Raw genomic sequence first — 21,755 nt, forward strand, 5'->3', positions numbered from 1 at the left:
CTTTTGTCAAAGGAATCCCAAGCTAAGAGGGTTCAATGTACTCCTGCAGTAAAAGTGATGTATCTAACACTTAGAAGGAAAGATACCACCTTCAAAATGCACGATCCTTTTATTGGGTATGGAATAAGCAATGGAAGAAGCACCACTTTTCGGTGATCATGTATATATCAATAAGTAATACAGATCACTTTTTTGACACCTTACTGACCATAAATACATTCCTGTTGATACTTACAGCAAGTGCTCTGACAATTTCCAGACAAAGTTGCACTAAGAAACTCACACATGAGCAGCCTATATGACTGAATTAAGTTTTGGTATGCAATCCTAAACTTGTACCTCCAGGAAGCTGATCCTAAAGGATAGAGGTATATGATGGGTGGTCCCTAATCACTTCCTTTATTTGAAGGCTGAGGTCAGGGTGGAAAAAGAGCCAAGGAAGGAAGCTGGAGAACCCCTCAAACACAAACACCTTCCTGAACAACTCCTTTGACACTTTAGAGGGCTAACTTGTAGTTTAAATTAAGTAGTGAGAGACTGAGCTAGAAATAAACAACTTGCACAAGCAACACACTGTGTTATTAAATTTTAGAAGTGACTTACAAATTAGGTCAGTCTAATTTGTGGCTGATACTTTGTTCTTTCACTACTATGAACTCACAATGATGTCAGTCTCATGTTCAAACGTGCCACATTTAGCAGTGTACAGGCTTCCTGAGAGACTTTCAGCCTTCCTTTGTGCTAAAGGCTTCTGCCAGATTCTTAGCTCATACTTCACTGACTCAGGCATGCCACTCAAGTTTCAAGTGAATAATACTGACTTTCCATTAAACACTGCAGTTTTGCTTTCTGCGGGAGGTTGGTTTTATTTTTGCTTTTTCTTTAAAACAAAACAAATGAACAAAAAACTTTAACAAGGTTTAAGAAAGTGTAGCCACATCCAGTTAATCCTTCTAGACTCCACCTTTATTAGACAACATCCAAACCAGAACCGAACATTAAGAAATCTGCGAAACTGCTGCTTTAAACTAATTCAAGCCATCTTTCCCCATTCTTACTTGATCTAAAGAAACCCTAAAGGTTATTGTACTCAAGTTCAATTAACTTTTGAGGATGCACCCCACTGAATCGGGAGTTACTACAGAAATGCTTCCTATGCAGTCGTTCCCTTCCAAAAAAGAGCACACAAGTACAGAAACTGACCTGCCTACACAACTTCAGGTGTTGAGAGTACGATGTATTCTCAGTATTATTTCTGACAGAAAGCTTGCCACAGGGTTTTTAAGAACGTTACCAAAGATGACAGCTTAAGAGGCATAAAGATACTTTAAGTTTGTAAAACTACAAAACTTAAAACAAGCCTATCACTCAGCTACAAGCTTTCGCAAGCATTTTTAACAAAGCCCAAGCCAAGCAGCTGTCTGAACTAGCATCAATACTTACTTTACTTGAATGACTAAATTAAGCTGGAAGAGATAAAGTTTTAAAAGTAGCTGTCCCTCCCACTCTTGCCCCATGCACAGAGGAAAGCCCCAGCAGGCAACGCTGCCAAGCAAGCACGCATCATGGGTGGACAGACTTGCAGACACTGTAGAAGACTTCTCACCTTCCAGGAGGAGACCCACCCTAAGGTTCACCCTATCACTCCCTCTACTCTCTCAGACAGTCTCCTTCAACATTTTGTGTAGCTGCCCTCATAAAGGGGACATGGAAAATCCTCAAGAGGAACTAGGTGAAGGCCATCATAAATATGACATCAGGCTGAATTAACAAATCAATTACAACCATCTGAAAAATGGCTATCTGCAAGCTCATTGTCAGCTCATTGTAATTCTCACAGTTTAGCTCCTGTTTATAGCCATCACTGACCATGTATAGATAACATTACATATATCCTTACTACAGTAAATCTGCTTCCTTCCCACTGCTACAGCTAAAGAAACACTCCCTTGCTACGTTTATAGCCAAAGCAGAAGTAAAAGGCTTCACTCCTCTTGGGGCTACACTGCACAGGAGAGACTGGTCTCACATGGAGAGGGAACATCTTTTACATGACTAGTTAATATAAAGAAAGAAGAGGAAGGAAATAACATCTAGAAAGCACAGGCCCTTTCTTTCACACACAGATATGAAATAGAACCAAACTGTAAGACAGGAACAGAAGCCAAGACTGCCAAAACGTCTCCACATCCAGCTTGTCCCTCTTCCCAAACAGGAAAACAAGAAGTTCAAAGTACATTGTGAGGTATGTCATAAACTACCCAATGAATCATATTCCTCATGGAAACAGTCTGGTTGAAGTCACAACATTGAAGATATGCAGCAGAAGACAAAACACCAAAACAAGAAAATCATGTGTCCATCACAGAATTACTAGATTTGTAGTATGTATTTGCCACATCTCGATTCCTACTAATACTTTGTTATTTGGAAAGTTACCTGCCCCTCTACTGTACAAGGGATAACAATGTTACTACAGTCTTTCTAAGCAAACCTTTCTCTGAGTTATCAAAGTCTATTACCTACAAAAAATTGACCTGTGTTTACCTTTATATTCACAACTTTTGTTTTAAGGTCCAGGTAGGGTTTACCATCCTAAAGTACTGCTCATCTTCCTCAAACTGACCAGCTTAAACCAAACAAACAAACAAAAAAATCCCTCTCCATAAAAACAGCAAAAACAACTCATAGCTTCTGTTTGTTAAAAGCTGCCATTCTGAAAAACAAACCAAATAATCACTCTTCCTCCCAACACACAGAAGAGGTCATATAAAAAATGACAGTTTCCTTAAAACATTATTTTAGGGTTGCCAACAAGATTTGAGCATTGCCAGCTACAAGTAAAATGTATTGCACTATAGTAAAAATTAAGAACTAGAGGTCTCATTCCACAGTGCAAAGAGAAGGCAATAGCTTTACTCTTTTAACACAACACTAATTTTTTTATCATCCAGTTCTATGACTTAATGTAAAGATATCAGTGACAAAGATTACAGGCAAGATTAAATACAATTACTTTTATATGGATATGACAGCAATACGTACAGTTTATGTGTTGTCCATTTTTTCTTTGTTGTTTTTTTTTTTCCCCATTCTATTTTGATTGTGAATAAATGTTGGCAAGAAACCACACCACCTACAATGATGTAGTTTTTCCTATCAATGAATGCCAGAAGTATTTTTCATATGCAGGCATAAGTGAGAAATCTCTTCCAGAAAAATATTAATCCCTGACAGGATTATAGCATGGGTCAAAATGTGCAGCTATGGAGCATAATCACTCTCCCCAGGAAAACCCAGGAAAAGAGGGGAAGTTGCAGCACTCTTGCCATCTCTTTATGCTTCTTCCTCTGCAGCCACAATCCATGTCTCAGAGCAAGGTATACAATTATGAAACTAAATCACCCAAAGCCTGGAAGGTGGGAAAACTCAAGCACAAATCCAAGAATTTTTAAAGAATATATGAATCTTATATAATCTTAGACTGCTATGGAACAGGCAAAAGAAAGAAAAAACGTGACACAGATTTAAAAGAAAATGCAGTGCTTACTTTTCCTGTACTTAATACACAGTTCATCCATGTCTAAAACACTGTTCCTAATCATTTTCTCACCATCCTCTTAAAGCATGGCTTTGCCCAGGTTCAGCTTTTTGGCACTTTGCTGAAAGCATAACTACAAAAGACCTTACTGAAAAGAACATATAAGTTTGGAAAACAGAACACCTGCCACCAGAGGTTTATGCCTTTTGGGATGCCTATGGCCATACACTTGAATTTTAGTCAAACAGCAAGAAGATGCAGGTATCTTTTATTACCTTTTTTTTTTTTAAAATACATTTGGCAGCTAATTGTTCCACATGCACTCAACATACTTTAGTGTGGGGACATTCAATCTGTCACACAGCTCAGCCTTACCTAAATCCAAGACTCACAAGCTAGTTCTGAACCAAACCAACAACTTAGTGCTGTTCAAGCTACCCTTGATAGAAAGGAGGGTTTGTCTTTGTACACAGCACAGCTACAGACTTTCCTAGCCCCGGTTAACCACTTCTGCATTCCACACTCAGGGAAGATAGACTAGGATGAAAATCTTAAGCTGCACTGCCACATCCAGAATGATTTGTTTTGCAATTGCTGCCATGTGTAATCTCAGTACCAGATCAAAGAAAGCAGATGATCTCCTAAGCTTGTATTATTGTTTCTTCTAAAACATGCAGAACAGGAATAAAAAACAGAGAATAATCTTACCATCAGTACACAACAGTTGCTGCAGATGGCAGGGGTACACATTTTCAAGGTGAAAAAGTTCAACTTTATCTCTGCTCTGTTTCAAATCATAACAGCATTTCAAATGAAACATTACGGCAAATCTGATATAGGAATTTGAGAACAGATTTCAAGATTACTCAAAAAAATTTTTTTTTCAATACATCTGCAACACGATTTTCAGTTGACAAATACATTACCTGCATGTTTTCAAAGTGAATGCATCAAGCTGCAATCAGATATTCAACTCAAAGAAAAACGCAATCATTTCTCTTTCCTAGGCTTTCATAAGACCTATCTTACCATAGAAATATATCCCTCGCTTCACAACCACAAGTCAAGTCTTCACTTCTTCATAATACATACACTTGGGAACAACTATTTTCAAGCATGAAGCAGAGTAACAGGAAAATTTCAAAAACCTCTGGTAACACCTTGAGAACTCAACAGTGCCACTGAACCACACATTGATGCGTTAGTTTCACAAGGTCAAATATGCCACTAGTTTTATGGTTTTTTGCTCTCTTCTTTTTAATGTTGTAATAAAAATATTTTTAAAAGAGGCTTTGTTGATTATATAAATTAACTATAGTATATATTTTATATGCAGCACAAGACAATTTCTCTTCATTGTGTGGCCTACACAAGCCAAAAGGTCAGACAACGACAGGCAAGGTGATCTGCACAGGACTTCTCCAACCCCTGTGTTTTTATAATTCTGTAAAAAGGAGACTTGTCTACATAGAGAATCACTGCTCTGTTGGTACAAATAGCCTGAGTCTGCTGCCTGCTTCTGATGATCCAAAACCCTGTGGCACGGCACAAAGAGCACTCGGACCCTCAATAGTTTGTGTGTTTAAGATAAAATCTCAGGTTAAGTACTCTGTCTAGCAAGAGTCCACAGAGTAGAGTGCTCTGGAATGAGAAAGCTCTAGCATGAAGACTGCTTGTGTGATCTTCACGTACAGCTTCCTTGCTCCTACACCACATTCCATAGGTTACATAGCCACGTTCCTAGGGGCAGCACTCACTCAAACAGAGCTAATTATTTAACCAAAATCCCATCTGCTTTGCAGTACCATTTAAGAAAATCTTACGCAAGAAGGTAAGAGCTTGGCTATGATTCCTTGGCACAAATATCCATTTACCAGTGCCAGTTCATCACTGTTTGTACTACAGAAGTTTACAGCTAATAGACAATGCCAAATCCAAAGAATTTTGTCATTAAAAGAAAAACATTGAAGTTCACAGTAGGAAGTGCTCTCCATGCTTCGTTAATGCTGTCAAACTATACTACACAGACAATTACAATTAACGAAAGTATTCTTAGGAAGCTTCGTGAGAGCTTCGGAGCTGTGTTTTCCCTGCTTCAAGTCAATTGGAACTAGGAAAAGAACAGGAGATAAGAGATCTATCCTGGAACTGCCACTTCCCTTTCTGCCGACAGAAAAGACACCACCACTACTATCAGCACTTGAGTTTGTAATCACAGGAAAGCACAAGCTAGTTAAAGGTGTTTGAAGCATTATTCCAAAAGGAGTGAACAGGCAAAGCTTGTGAGATCCCAGAAGAAAATCTGGAAAAAAAACCACTTGTGCCATCCCCATTCAAAGATAGAGAGGCATGCAAAACATCCTCTTATTCCCTGCATTTTGTACTTCCCGCTGTAGGTAATACCCATGACACTTCAAGTAGTGCCTCTGGACTAACCACCACCACAGACCACGTAAGACTCTTAGTACATTTCTGTTTTGAAGGTAATATTAATTTATAATTTATCTTATTTTTTAAAAAGGGTGCAGAATATAAGATCAACAGGCTAGCTAAAAATCTCACTGTATGTACCTTCTACATGTTTTTAACCTGCAATCAAATATTCATAGTGTCTGCCACAAGTTACTTCCTATCAAGCAAGGCTACAGGCCAATTACCACCACATTCTCTCCCACCCTTTCTTCTGTTCAGGCATTAAAACACATTCAGATTTATTTATCCATGAGAAAGCTTCTCTTAAAAGCAAGTTCCATGTTTGAATTCAACAATGAGATTATCATATTAGATCTTTATAATTTCCGGCAGAAAAACTTGCAAAATCCAGCTGCAGGCTGCTGCTGCCTCAAGCAAGGATTGTGCATAGCATCACCATAGCAGAAGCAGTGAGAACTTTACAAAGAGAGCAACATGCATGCAAAGACCCTAGAGGTAACACTTCCATCATATTTACATAAACAGACAACTTCAAACTGTCTCACGGTAAGAAAGAACACCCAAAAGATGAACAGTTATAATGGAAAAGAGCAATTTTGAGCCATCTTTTGTGTCTCTTAAATTTCAGCTAAACCAGAAAGAAGTTAAAGCCTCCTGGGAGGTCTGGTAATTCTACTGCCTTATTTGTACTACCATTGCAATTCTAGTTTTATTTATTTATGAATCCAGAGGCGAGTTACTTAATCCTCTATAAAACTATATACATAGTTAAACCCTTCATGGCTGATGGCCACACTAAGAGATAAATGAATTTATGGTATCCTATACAAATATCTCAGTTAAAACCCATCATTACATACTAGCAACTGACAGGCCTTTTAAAGATAATATCAGATCTGGAGATTCAATCAGAAAACTTGTCAATTCTGTTTTCCAAAAAACACCTTTAAAGGTCTGAAAGCAAGCTGCTGCTTAACACGTGTGCACTATTTCAGCAAGTTCATAAAGAACACACTGATAACAGTAGTGAAAGGAATTTACCATCCTAAAGGAGAAATAAGTTTACATGGACTATGTTTTGGGGAATGTCAGGAACCACCACTTGCAAGTCCATTACTTTGACACCTCATCTCATGTTAAATGACTACCTCAAAATTCAGATCTGTTAAAACCTCCACAGCAAACCTAATCTCACATAAAGGAAATGGACACTACTTGTAACAGTCTCAAAGGAAAAAGAAGAAAGACAGGAATTAACACCAGAAGTTACAGAAGAAAGGTGGTTTTGTTTGTTTGTTTAAGACTTACTTTGAAGAAGTTATTCTGCGCATGCCACTCGTTGGCAGCTATTAACAAAAATAAATTCTTGCTGCTAACAGAAGTGAAGAGACAGACAACTTACAGTGTAACTGCACTTTCTTGTGGACTTCAATCACTGCACACTGTTAAAAAAAAAAGGCATATGAAAGAAAACAAGATAGCCAGTATAGAACAGCGTATCTCTAGCTTACGGCTTCACCTACAAATGACGTCACCACACATTTAAATCGTTCCAAGTACACTCTCTTAAAAGAGCTAAAAAATCTGCTGCAGTTGGGAAGCTGCCCTTTTTGCATTCCCCCTTCCCATCTTTGCGACTCCTTGGACTTTGCAATTCCTTGCACTTTGGTATCAAAGCTAGAGTTTGCCTCCTGCTTATTCTTTTCTGATCAGCATTAAGAGAATTTACACAATGTAAATGGATGAAAACCACTCGCCTAGACATGTGATCTCTTTGCTCATAGCACAGCGGAGTTTCCTTTGGCCTTCACCATGCTGTTCACACCTACTCAGAACACCACAGCAGATGTAATTCTCCAAACCACTCCCTTTGCCCAGATGAACACCTCTTTATTTTCTTCTTGGGCTGTACAAGGCTACACGAGGGCTCACTGAACTCACAGTCCTTCAAAATATTGCTCCAAATCTACTACTCTGCCATAATACCCATCCAGACTGCAGCGTCGGTGGTATGACTGATTGGTTCTTGTTACATCAAGCAGAACTTAATATCACTCCTTCCTGCCTCTGGGACCACCAAACACAGCAGAATCCTTGCTCTGTGACTGGCCTCCTGGACTCTGTTATATATATCTCCATTACTGCATAGAAGGGATACTCTAAAAGAAAGTATATATTTAGGAAAAATAAGCTGCGACTTCAGTTTTAGATGCCAAAGCAAACAAGATTAGTACTCCATAAAAAAATAACTGAGTTATTTACCACTCTGGAGTTCTACCAAGTATTCGATACAACCAAGCTAAAGCCTAGGATTTTAGTATATTTTCATTACAACTTGTTTTTTTGAGTAACTGGGTCTCAGGACAGCACTGATTTTTGTAGAGGAAAGATGTAATCTTTGGTGCCCTTTTTCTACTTACGGAGTAACGCTCTTCAGTCACTTCATTGCGTAACAGTGACCTTAGCAAAAAGAAAGGGGGAAAAAAAAGAAAAAAAAAAAAAAAAAAGGAAGAAGAAACAAGTATTTTGATAGCAAGTTCCCTGTGCTTAGTGTTTCAAACCAATTTTATGCTGGCAGACGCCACCTCATTCCAGACAGTGTATTTTCAAAATGGAAACCTGTCAAGAAGGAATTTAAGTGACTTACGCTCCCCATATGAAAGGAAGACAGCTGACATAGAAGTGGAGAGGACACTATTACTACGTGACTCCTCCAGATGGCAAAACGGCATGGACATTACAAAATGTTTGAGGTCAGGTGAAACACTCTGTATATGAGGAAACATAAGCTGTCACAAAAGAATGAGAATAAGGAATCTTTTCCTAAGGGAAAATAAAATCTAAGAAGCCTCGAGAAGCCTGTATGTGGCTGTTGGAAGGAGAAAAACAAAAGAAGGAAGAAATCACTAAGAATATGGTATTTTTAATCCAGGAAAATCTCAGAAACCAAAGAGGAATCAGACAGTTAATGGGAAAAAGGGGAAAGAGTCCAGTTAATGCTGCTTAGAGATGGAAGTAAGGGAAATACCACACCAAATGCAAGAGGGATCTGATTTGACCAAAGGATTCTACATTTTAATTTACACTTTGAACTATGGCAGAATGTAACAAAGGACATTTTGGATTCCTTGTTTTTTCTTCATCTGGAAATAAGAAACCAAGCTTTCCCTCTAGTCATCCTCCAATGATCGTAGTACTAAGTCAGAAAGCCAGCTTGTCATTTGTGTTAGTTCATTGCTAAACAATAGCAGCTGTAATGTAGCTGAGTTCACCACACTCATGGAAAAAAATCCCGTCAAAACAAGTACCATGTTGTTAAATTTCAGAGATGGGGATTAACACACTGTCAGCACACAAGATCCTCAATTCAAGAAAAGAGAGGAAATTAGAAGCTGCAAGTTCAGCTGCCAGCTGAGTCCGAAGTTACTGAAGTTATACCTATCACTTCACAAGGAAAGGGCACGGGAAGCCAGGGAAGAAAAAGAGTCATTATGCCTAAGTGGTAATATTTTTATGATGTTATACAAGCCAAATAAGCATATCCCAGAAAAAAAAAGAAACAGAAAATAGAGAAAGTGCCAACAGATTTTTAAAAATAGAAATCCTTAGGAAAACAAAGAATATCAGATTGGAAAACATATCAAAATAATAAAAATCTTAAGAGCTGGCACACAAAATGTAAGGGTGCAATTAAATTCAATACTAACATTGGACAATAATAATAGATGAAAAGGCAAAAATAGATTTCTTTGCAAGAGTCCTTCCCACACAGGATGCTGGCAAAAGATAAGTTCAAGATAGACTAAGATTATCTACTGCCAGGGCTGACATGTCTAATGAAGAGAAGATAAAAATGATTAATTAGCAGTAAGTCACCATGTCCCTAAGATTTATGAGGAAATTAAAGAATAATGGCTCAGCAGATAACTGAAATATATCATTCTCATTCAAGTGAAATATATCAGAATAGGTATGAAATGTTTGTAGAAACATATTTAATTTCTCCTTTAATAAATATTAATCGTAGTAATAAAGTCAGTGATGTTCAATATTAGGAAAACTGATTATAAAGCAGCCACGCAGAATACACGGATAACCTCAAGATAGGCATAAATCAGCATAGAGTAAGAAATGGAGGAAGACACACAATCAATCACCTTTCTCCACCTCACCTGAAACCACCATTAAATTTACTCATGTATCTTGGAGCACACCAACTCAACTGTTCAAAGGAACCTTATGTAGACTTACTAGAAAGCCTATTTTATAGTTGTCTATAGCAAAAAGTTCCAAAGACTTGGAATTACAGGAAAAACATACTACAACTATACATTTACACACACACACACACCTATTTCTGACCACTGAAAAGACAGAGGAAATTAAGAGCAGTAGTAAAGACGGGGAAAAAAGGGGTAAATGGAAGTCCACATTGATAACAATGATACTGGATGAAGTTACTGGAAATTAAGCACTTTTTGTATTAATTCTAGAGCTTCGCACCTGGCTGCATGGATGTGACAGCAGAAGGCTACTACAGTTGGTTTGTTTGTACAAACCCATGTAAATCTGCTGTTTATCAATAAAACTCAAGTCTGCATGGCCTGAAAAATATATAATTTTTTTTAAAGTCTCTTCTCTGAATTACAGAAGTCCTTGGCTGACAAAACATTACCATGAACAAGGTTAGAGACAGCATGTGCTTACCCTTGCAATATAGCAATGCAAGCAGCCATACATCAAGAGGAGCTCTGGCCTGCAGAATGTCATCAATTTTGACACAACCTCACAGAGATGATTCTGTTACCACTATACTCGAAGTAAATGAAAAGAGCATTCAAAAACAAACAAACACACAAGTTGAAACAAAGTATATTAAAACAACAACAACAAAAAACAAAAAAAAAAACAACAGTATTATCATTAAAAAGTCAGAAACACCACCTGAAGAGGAATGGAAACACTAAAATGGGTTCTAGGTGTAATCAACACCTCTTCCCAAGCAGCTGGCAGAGATGATGCAAGAAAACAATAAGTGAGGAAAATAAGAGGTCCATGTGACAACTCTGAAAACACTGGTACTATTTAAATTACTAAAATGAGGGAAAAACAGAAAAGAAATAAGACAGCGTAAAGGTGGTAACAGAGGATGGTTTAAAGGTGGCTAATATAAAGATATTGTCCAAGATGGTGATAAATAGTCAAAGGTTATTAGTAAAGAAAACTCCCCAATATCAATGCCTGGACCAGATAGCTGAGGCAGTCTCCACTGGGGAGCAATCTCCAAGAGATGCTGCCTCAGTGGTGGTCAGCCCTTATATGAGGTCTCAGAGGGGGTGGAGTCAAAGTCCACCCCTTCCGGGAGCACAGCTAAATTACTCTCACCTGTGCTCCCACAGCTGACCCAACATTTGCCTCAGCTGATTAATCAGTGGTTCAAGCTGTGATTTCCCATACAGACAGGTAGAAAATAAATAAGCATTACTAGCCAGCTTTTTTTTTTTTTCATTTTAGCAAGTAAGTATGATATCAAAGAAATGCTTTCAAGTTATCAGTAGAAGGGTATTAGTCTTTCACGCCAATTTCCTCATGAAGACCAGGTGATGATCAGAAATGAAAAGCCTGTTCAATTAAATGCACTAAAAGCTACGTAACATGCAAAATTTATCTGCCAATTTCATATAGCTACAGCCACTAAAGTTATGTACTCCGCATGACATGAAAACTGCGCATCTGGATCTTCTAGATTTGTTATACAATGACATAGCCATGAAGACATGTCTGCAAGACTGCCTCTCTTCAGTAGCTAATTCATTGCTTTTCTCTTTATATAAAATATCAAGAAATCACTGATAGGTTTATAAAACATAAGCTGATCTGGACACTGTGTATGTATACATATATCTGTGTGTGTATTTATATAGACACAGTTTGTACATGCATGTGCATATACATGAGTTTTTATGTAAAGCAAGCATACACACATATACATACATGCGTCCACCGCTTCTAAAGAACGAGCACTCTCCTAGAACTCACTTCCAAATTGTCCAGTTTACAGACAACAAGAGATTGCACAGAGCTCCCAGCAGCCAAGCCAAGCCCATCTGCATGCAGTTTCAAAAGAACATATGTTATTAGGATTTTAGCTTGAACCAATGGTTCCAGTCATAGTTGCAAAGGGAAATCCATGTCACAAACGTATTGCTGTTCCAACAGAAAAAGAAGCTTGGGAAGGAATTTCTTTGAGTTTCCACAGTTTTCCTCAGTTTGCCATAGGATGCAATGGGAGAAACTGCACTGTAGTATTTTGCTTCTAAGACTTCTCATTGCATTCAAAAGGCAGATAATTTTAAGTCTACCATAGGTGTGAAGGACTGTCTAGAGGCAACGACTGCACAGCAGATGTGTGGGCTGCTTCAAGCAAAAATAGAACAGTTTAGCTATTAAAGCAAAACAGACTTCTCAAAAGTTCATCCTCTGACCTGGCCTCAAGTAAAGTACGAACAGCCACAAGAATTATGCTAGCAACAGTCTCAGAACTGCAACTAGTGGCTGAGGGGTTATGACAAGAAGCTCAACTTGGTAACCTTTTCTACCTGCACTGCTGGGTGCTGTGACAACATCCTTTCCACAACACATCTAATGAAAAATAAAATCCAACATTAATTCACTAGCAGCACGAAGAAAAGTAATTTCACAACAGAAATGTGTAGACAGAATTTTCCCCACTCCTTCCCACCCTCTCAGTCACAATGAAAGACTTTCTTTTCAAGAGCATTCTATTCGAGGACTAGGCCTCCAAAACTTACCGATTCCCAACAGGAAAACGTGACCAATGATACATTCTGAAATCAACTCACTCTTAAATATTTACAAATGACTAGTGATAAAGCAACAATACACAAACCCATGCTATATTATACCCCAGCAGCTACCACATATTTATTCCAAACCAGCATTCATAGATTTGAATATGTATTTTCAGTTACATGACTTATAAATCTAAAATACAAACGCAGGAAGGCAAAACACACAACTAATCACCATTCAAATCTTTAGAAGATATTCTCTAGGCAAACAAATAGTATTTACATGACCTCACTAGAAGATGCACTTTTCCCTGTACTTCCTAAAACCTGTCATTTGTCTTCTATCAAATGATTCTTTCTCACACACAAAGAAAATAAGTTCTCCATTATGTGCTAGAACAAGCTCAGTACTACTAGTCAAAGTGGAACGATCTTATCCTGTAGTCATATTAGAAGTGCTTTTCCTGTGCCTTGAAAGGCTCGTCATCATATACAATGCAGATGTGGAGGTTTTTTAATAATGATTTTTATATCTGTTACCTCCATTTTCTTCCTTTTTTACCTTTATTAGCCCCTGTGGTGCATTTTTTCAATATATGATCAACATCTCTTCTTTTTCATTATCCCCTGTTCCATATGCGTGTCTCCCTTCTCTAGTATTTCCAGTGACAAAAACACTGACACCACAGAGATTTCACAACTCAATGTACTGCTTCAAACTTCAGCTCCAGAAGTGATGAGCAACTCAACAGCATTTTCAGTAAAAGCAGACGGGTCACAGCTCTGTCTGCGTACATCAGACGTTACTTCATTTTGAATTAAAAGTTTAAACATAAATCAGCCTGTAACGCTGAGAGAGATGGTTATGTGGTGGTGTTTAATTACATTACCTTAACATCACAAAGCAGGTGATCTATGCAACTAGTGTCCCACTCCACGCCTTCTACACAGTAATGCTCCTTTCTGCCAGTAGGTACACTTCTCCAGCTGAGCTTTGTGGTGCAACAACTGACATCTGAAAAAGAAAAAGACCTTTCAAGGAGGAAGTCACACACACACAATTTGACAATACAGACCAAAATCCAAACAAAGAGGTAGATAAGAGATAACTAAGAAAATAACTAAGTATAACTAATAATAACGTTTGGCTGCACCAACAAGCAATGTCATCACCTGGAGCAAACATTAAGCACTCAGTAAAATACATCTTAACTTGGAGGATATAAACAAGATTTTTACAAGCATGCTTTGTAGTTTCATTAAGTAAAGATATGCAAAAATGTATGACAACAAGGCATCTATTCCAGTGTCAGGTAAATTTCCAACCATGGAAAGCATTAATATCTATCTATCTATCTATTTCATGTTGTTGGATTTCTTTTTTTCCTTAGCACCACAGGCATGAAGCTTTTTGTTTAGTATGATCACATGTCAGTACAGAGATTAACTATTTGTTCAGCTTGCACACACCTCAAAAAAATAAGAAGCGCTTGGCTTCACCTTCCTCTACCCCCCAAGTTAATCCATAACAAACTCTTGGCTTTGAAATATTCAGACTTAAATTATCAGGAACCTTGATTTTCTTGCACTCTGTCAAGCCATGGAAGACATTTTTCTGCTAAAGTAGATAGCCTCTTAAAGGAAAAGGAGAAAAAAAAAATGCAAAGATGAAAACATAATTGCAGGATTAAACAACATTTAAAAATCCCCCAAACAAACACTGCACCTCTCTAAACTAGCATTTGGTATCAGCGTCACTTTACTTGGCTCCTTCTGCGTGCCTGTCACTAAGCAGCACTAAGTCAGAACATAGTCCAGAAGCTTCCTGAAAGGACAAGAACCGAACCTTTAACCTGAGCAGGCTTTCCCTTCACCACCCACCTCTCTGATTGCATTACATCTTCATTGTTGACTGAAACAGTTGACAAAGTCGAGAACTGAAAAGAATGTTCTGCCTATTTTAATGCAAAATCTTGAAAATCTACACCACAGCTCAAATAGAGAGATCAGACAATCACTGGTGGAACCCTCTCAAAATACCCTAACTAAAAGAAAAAGATTTAGTTCTCAACAGCAGATGTGTTCCCACTTAGCTATGCAGACATTTCATAGCCGCTCTGCCATACTGGCCTATGTCTGGCTGTATGAATAAAAATAGCTAATGTGCTTGCTTGTTACGCCATTAAATAAAGAGCACAAAGGAATTGCCAGTACTGTTTTTGTCCATTAAAGGCAATGGTCATTAATAGCTTGCACTTGTAGAAGGCTGTCAGAGGAACAGAATGTCTAAGCTTCCTCAGTGTTTTTCTATAGGTTTAACCATACATTGGACAGAGGAGGGGAAATGATACTGCACACTTCCTCATTCCAGCATAGGTCACATCTGCAGGTGAGCTGGCAAGTCACACCAGTCTTAGCCAGGAAAAAGGATTCCAGTCCTGTATAATTGAGGGGGCAGAAAGATGTGTTCTTGTCAAGGGAAGAATATTTTGGCTTGCAATGGTGCAGTTTAATTGTTACACTTTTTTTTACTGTCACAGAATCTCAAAATTGTCGGGGTTGGAAGGGACCTCCAGAGATCACTGACTCCAACCCCCCTGCCAAAGCAGGTTCCCTACACCATGTCACACAGGTAGGCGTCCAGGCGGGTCTTGAATGTTTCCAGAGAAGGAAACCCACAACCCTCCTGGGCAGCCTGTTCCAGTGCTCCGTCACCGTCACTGTAAAGAAGTTCTTGTGCACATTCATGCAGAACTTCTTATGTTCCAGTTTCTGCCCCTTTCCCCTTGTCCTGGCTCCACACACTGCTGAAAAGAGTCTGGCCTCACCACTCTGCCCCCCAAACCTCAGATATTTATAGACCTGGATCAGGTCCCCTCTCAGTCTTCTTTTCTCAAGGCTAAACAGACCCAGTTTACTAAGCCTTTATTCACAGGGGAGATGCTCCAGGCCCTTTATCATCTTTGTGGCCCTCCTCTGTCCTGGTTTGTATCTCAGAGACTTGCATGCTATTTGTATTACTATTCTTTCTCACCCATTTTTATGCTTGAAGAAGTTAACTTTCTTTCATCAATATTCTAAGAAACAGGAAAAAAAAAAAAAAAAAAAAAGTTGATGACAACTACTCATATTATAATCATGTCTGGGCTGGATGAAGAGATTTTTTTCAGACATCTTCAAGTATGTCCACCTGGAAATCACAGCAAACATGCTAAATAAGCTATAGTGACGAAACAGGCTATGTCAACTGGATGGCATCCAAGCACAGATCACCTAACAAGCAAAATAGAGGGCTGGTAGGCTGACAGCATGCTCTCAATGTGTCATCCATGAAAAGTGGCAGTGATACCACAGAATGGTTGAGCAGCGGAGCTCACTCCACTGACAAGAGACTACGAAAAAAAATACATAAATATACATATTCAAATGAAGAGTTACGTGCAAGGGATGGGAAAAAAAAAAAAAAAAAGGCAATGGCAAGAAACTAAGTGGCAAGGGATGCCCTATCTAGAAGAACACAGAACTCATCAGCCCTCATCAACACTACCTGTTTGCCTCCAGCTGATGTGTCTTTCTGCAACATGAGATCATGAACCTAGAGACCAATTTTTGTTGATTATATCTCTCCAGTAACACCTCAGAACTCAGCACGTACAGCTTGCAGGGTTCTAAGAAACTGAAATGGTGCAGGATTAGTTTGGTACAAATGGAAGAACGTACTTGTTCCCACTACCTGAGACGAGACGCGCCATCAGTAAAGAGCTCTGAATAGACTACGGAAAGAGACACTTTCACGGCCTGTCCTTGATTTGGAGCATGCCCTTCTTGTATCCAGGGGTCTATCAGAGGAGTACTACTAGAAGTGGTCCTCTAATCAGGATTCATTCTAACAGACTTGTTTGAACTAGTCATAGTAACAGTCCGATGCACTGGGAACACTGCACTTTTTTGCTGGAAGATTTTAACTCATCACTCAAAAACTAGCACAGATTTATAAATCCCTATTAAAACCAAGATGAAGTTCATATTCTGCTTGCTCTTATTTCAAAAGGGCACTTTTAAGAAAGGTGGGATAACAAGAGTGACTTATCAGAGTTCTTCTATTCCAGATCTCTTCCAGACCAGTTGTCTGAGTTTAGATTCTAGAAAGCAAGAGAAAACAACATGCCCAAGCAACATTTTTGAAGAAAGAAGTTATGAAATCCCAACACTTAAAGGCACATTCTCACCTGTAACCAAATACTCACAGGAACAGTAAGGATGATAGGTGCTATACTTAATCCAGACAGCATTAATACAGTGACTGAAAAACAACCTCATACTCATTTCAATGACAAATACTTTCATAATGTTTGAAATTAAGGCTTATTTCAGTAGTGGGATGGCAAGCTGTGAGAACCTATCAGGATCTTCGGATGTATTCAGAAGAGAGTGTTTAGAAGATGGATAGCTACCATACTTAAAGGACTACATAAGGCCTAGCAAAATACACACTATCAAGAAAGTAAGTCACTTGTAAGCACCACTTGCAGGTAGAAACGCAAGTCCTGACATGGCATTTGTGTCTTTAAAGTCTAGAGTGAATGATTCTTACTCAAACAAACAATCAAGAAGCAAAAACACCACCTGGGCTATTAAAAGCATGGTGTTTACACCTCTAACATTATGAATTATTCAGCCTTCAAGCATGCTTTACTAGGAGCCCAATAAGAGCAAAATGCAGTAACAAATCAATTTTATCTGGAATACCGTTGGGGGAGAGAGACAAGCTCTCCTATTTTGAGAGAAACATCTATGTTATACATACAGAGCCCAAGCCTTGTTATCTGGCAGGCTGAATACATACTAGTTATTCAAACTCAAGAGCACGTGCATAAAAGGAATTTCATACAATTAGTTTCTATTGCCCACCTCATTTTATGCCGTCTGTAAATTTCTCATTCCAGTGTTGCTACATTACACATTCAGACCCATCTTCTTACCTCCCACGTGCTTTTAGTAAGACAAAGACATTAAGACAAGCTGGTGAGGATGCATTAAGAAAGAACGAAAGAAAAAAGAGCATTTGCACAAACCACAAGCCTGTCATTTAGTCCAACAGGCTTATTTCATAGATTATTATAGTAAAGCCAAATCACGGGAAGCCTCATGAAAATGAAAAATGATCCTATTTTAGTCTCAGTATTGGAAATGTGTTAGAATTTCCTGCTGAAAAAGAGTAACAGAACAGCTACCATTCAGTGAAGGAAATTAGAAAACTTTCACCCTCAAAGCAGGTTACCACTGTGAGCAGCACGTCAGCAAATCTTACAAAAGAAAGATGATGAGTATTCTGAAATAATGAGATCCACTGAACACCTCCACTTGTGCATCTTATTTGCTGAGCAACTTACAGAAGTTTCTAGCTGAAACTTAAGAAAAAAAAATGAGAGTATAAACTTTTCTGAGGAGGTCTATGCAGGAACTGATCCCAGTTTCTGAGAACTTGTACTACATAGGGCAAAATCAGTTAAAAGAGCAAACCACCAAGAAGATGCGTCCTGCCTACGCACGGCTCCTATTGTGACAAATAAGGAGCAGAGATAACCAACTTCCTCCCAGTGAAGGACCTTGTTTCAGCAGTTCCTTTGGTATACCAACACAGCACAATGTTACAGCTTCACGCTGCGCAAGAACAGAGCAGCCACAATGCATGATCTTGGGCAAGTTTGTCTCAGACCAGGTTCTTTCACATCCCTGAATTAACTGGGGCAGCTTGTCACTGAGGAACCACTCTCCCCTCTTCCCTAGCCTGCTCAGTGATTCAGTTTTGGGTTTTTTTCATCTGCAGAAGTACTTCATAGGGACACAAAATGGAAAGACGCCAGTCTGCTGAGCCAACTGTGAGTAGGTCAGCCTTGGCTCAGCAGCAGACCACATAGAGCAGCGAAAGGAAGTGCGAGGCCTTGAATTCATGCCTGTGTTCTCTCCTGCCTTCCATCTGCACATCCCAGATGCAGATTCTCTTTGATCACTGAGCACTTGTAATTTACAGGTGATCAACATAATCTCTACTGAAGATTACCATAGCTGCCAACAGGCCCTGTACAAGTAAACCAAGAAGTGCTCTATTAAAACTACACAAACTTAGAAGTTAAGATGCCAAACTTTATCATTAATGTACATTTTTTGCTTCTTTCAGGTGTTACAGGAACCAGCAGCAACTCTGTGAATCCAGGCACCTCCACTTACAGCCTTGCCTCCTCAGCCTCCAGAGACAGTTCTATCACACGAAGCTTTCACAGCAGAGCAGTGATGTTATTGATATAAGAGGAAAACAAACAGTACACCTGTATCTGAGGATAGGGTCTCTCAGGTAACCTCTAGGAAGCAGTCTGAAATTGCATTGCTCTCTTCCCCCTCACATGAAGAACTTCTGGTCTCCAGTAACACTGGCCTTAGCCCAGTTTTGATGCACGTTGTCAGGCCACCTATCACTCATGCCTTTTGACTTGTTCAGAAAGCAAAGACCAAATGTGCAGGCAACCCTCTGTCCTATGAGTGCTGTCTTTACACTAAGTAAATCACAAAAACATTACTGCCATTGGTATTTAAAACACTGTTTTGCAGTTACTGGTATTTAAAATACTCTATAGAAACTCTCCACATCACTACACTAAGCCTGGAAGCAATCCATAAGGAATCACAGGGAGAGAATGTATCACTGATATAAACATTTAAAAAGAACAAAAGTGGACTGGCAAATCCCCTCCTTCCACCACTTGGCCTTTGACAATACCTACTCTGTACAATCTGGCTATTAAAGTTAGTCAGCATGTCAAGAATGACCATGATGCATTTCTGACTATTCTTACCTGAAAGGAGAAAAACAGCCCAAGACAATTCAATGGGCGTACTAACAAATAAAAGCTGTCACCGTGACTTGGTTTCCTTGAGGAAAAAGTGCTTTGAGAGTACTTACTGCTTTTCTTGGACAATTTGTCGTTTTGCAAACACTTTAACCAGTCCTGAATAGGCCCAGGGAGAAAGGAGATTAACTCTGACAAATCAACCCAGCAAGGTAGTCACCCTGCAAAATGCTCTTGCTGCTTGATACATGAGAACAGAGCCCACCTGAAGATCAGTGCAAGTGCATTTGCCAATACACCATTTCTCAAGAGAACTAGCACAGCACCTATGTTTGCTCTCCAATGGCTCCATCAGGCCTACCCTTATAGTACATTGCTCTGAAACTAATGCCTCCTGTTTATTTCTATGGAAATGACTACAAGTACACAGAGCACAACAACACCATTTGATAAAGCAAATCCTCAGCTACGAAACACTATTTTTCAACACAGTCACCACCATTATCTATGCATTTTCACCAGTGATGAACAAGAGCCTGCATGCCACGCTCATAAAACTCTACAACAGGAGAGACGACCCATTGCCATTGCATCGCTGTTAAAATGCAGCACCCACCAGCACACTGACATCCACTGTTTGGTTTCCATAAACAGTCAGCAAGCATCAATGAATGCCAGTGGGTGCCATTTTTTTCCACATGGTGTAATTTAATGACCCACCAACGTGCATTTCCATCTCTGGCACCATTTTGCCAGGCTGACCCTTTGCTGCCATTTGTCAGACAGCAACAAAATATAGCAGAATACTGATGGGAAAGTTCAGCCCCTGCTGCCATTATCACCTCGAACATCATGGCACAACATAATAAAATAGGAGGCATTACTTTTGGAGCAGCTCTCATACTGCTCTTGAAGACAGCAGAGCAGCATATCGGTTCCCACTATACAGCCCCCAGCAATTCTCTACAGTATCATTCCCCCACATTGGCAGCTTTTGGCCATGAAGAGGTGGGCACAGGGCCATCTAGCTGAAAACAAGCAGGGCACGTGGAGATGAACCCAAGACTCCAGCCATAGCTGGTGACTAACGTGAACCTGAAAGTACCTTGAGAGTGCTGGCTAGGCAAATGGAGCTTCTAGAGAAATCTATTTAACACACTCCTAAACAGCCATGACCCTTCCTATGGTCAACTGCAGCTACTCTAGCTAAAAGAAACATCCCCGCTAGTCTGGATGACTTCACTAAAAGAAGAGCATAAATTTTACAGAAACAAAAATAACTTGATCTCATTCTCTCCTACAAAGGTTGTTCTGGTGTGACTTGATTCTGTTTCATCCTATCTGCTTAGGAAGCTAAGAAAACAAGACCAACCAGAGCAGGAATGTATTTATGTATCTCCGTACAACACAGGATGAGATTTTTAATGCTTGGTAGGACCTTGTGGACCTTCTCACATGTATTAAACCACACAGATTTTTGTGACTTCCACCTCTAATCAGCACAAAACCCAACATCTTCTCTGCTGCTTTTCCTTACTTATCCATTTAAAAGGGGCACAGAAACTGTGTATTAAGATATACTGAAGCAGCTGTACTAAACAAGTAGAATGACCAGAATTTATAACACCTCAAACATTGTTTTTAGATTCATTCCTAACAATACGACGGAGCATACTCAGTAACTACGTAATTTGTTTCTGAATATCACTATTCTTTATATCTTCAGTGATTCAAAACTAAAGCTAAAAATACCCACACAACCATCCTGTTGCATACTTCCTTCGCATTCAAACAGAAACCCCCAGCCAACCAACATAACCAACTGTGATCAATGCTTCAATTTCCAGCGGGCAGCGAGATGAACATCATAAAAAAAAGAAATTAAGACTTACTATTTTTCCACCTTCCCTCAAAACACAAGATTCTAAACTAAGTCCTGTTCGGTCAGTTGTGACTTCATAAGTTCCGCATCTACCAAGCCACATACTGCCAGGAATAGCATAAAACTTAAAGCAACAAATACAAAATCATTCTGGTGTTAAGGATTTTTTGGGTTTGTTTTTTTTTTAAGGTTACAGAAAGAACCCCTCCCCCCCCTGCCCCCCCCCCCCCCTGGCTGGC

At 39.2% G+C, this 21,755-nt stretch overlaps 1 protein-coding gene across 10 annotated transcripts in view; it reads right to left on the reverse strand.

The window, feature by feature from the left end:
* Positions 1-21,755, reverse strand: part of DUSP16 (dual specificity phosphatase 16) — a 60,131-nt gene that overhangs the window by 36,405 nt on the left and 1,971 nt on the right. For 5 of the 10 annotated variants that reach the window (XM_015870850.2, XM_015870895.2, XM_015870844.2 and 2 more), the window contains exon 2: positions 13,677-13,801. The exons of 1 other annotated variant lie outside the window; for it this stretch is intronic. The gene's annotated coding sequence lies outside the window, so the exon portion shown is untranslated. Of the gene's footprint in view, positions 1-7,282; positions 7,303-7,376; positions 7,417-13,676; positions 13,802-17,697; positions 18,086-21,755 lie in introns of those variants that run through there. 4 more of the 10 variants (XM_015870877.2, XM_015870885.2, XM_032446577.1 and 1 more) reach the window with 3 other exon arrangements.

This window comes from Coturnix japonica, chromosome 1 (genome assembly GCF_001577835.2).
Source record: "Coturnix japonica isolate 7356 chromosome 1, Coturnix japonica 2.1, whole genome shotgun sequence".
NCBI classification, from domain to species: Eukaryota; Metazoa; Chordata; class Aves; order Galliformes; family Phasianidae; genus Coturnix; species Coturnix japonica.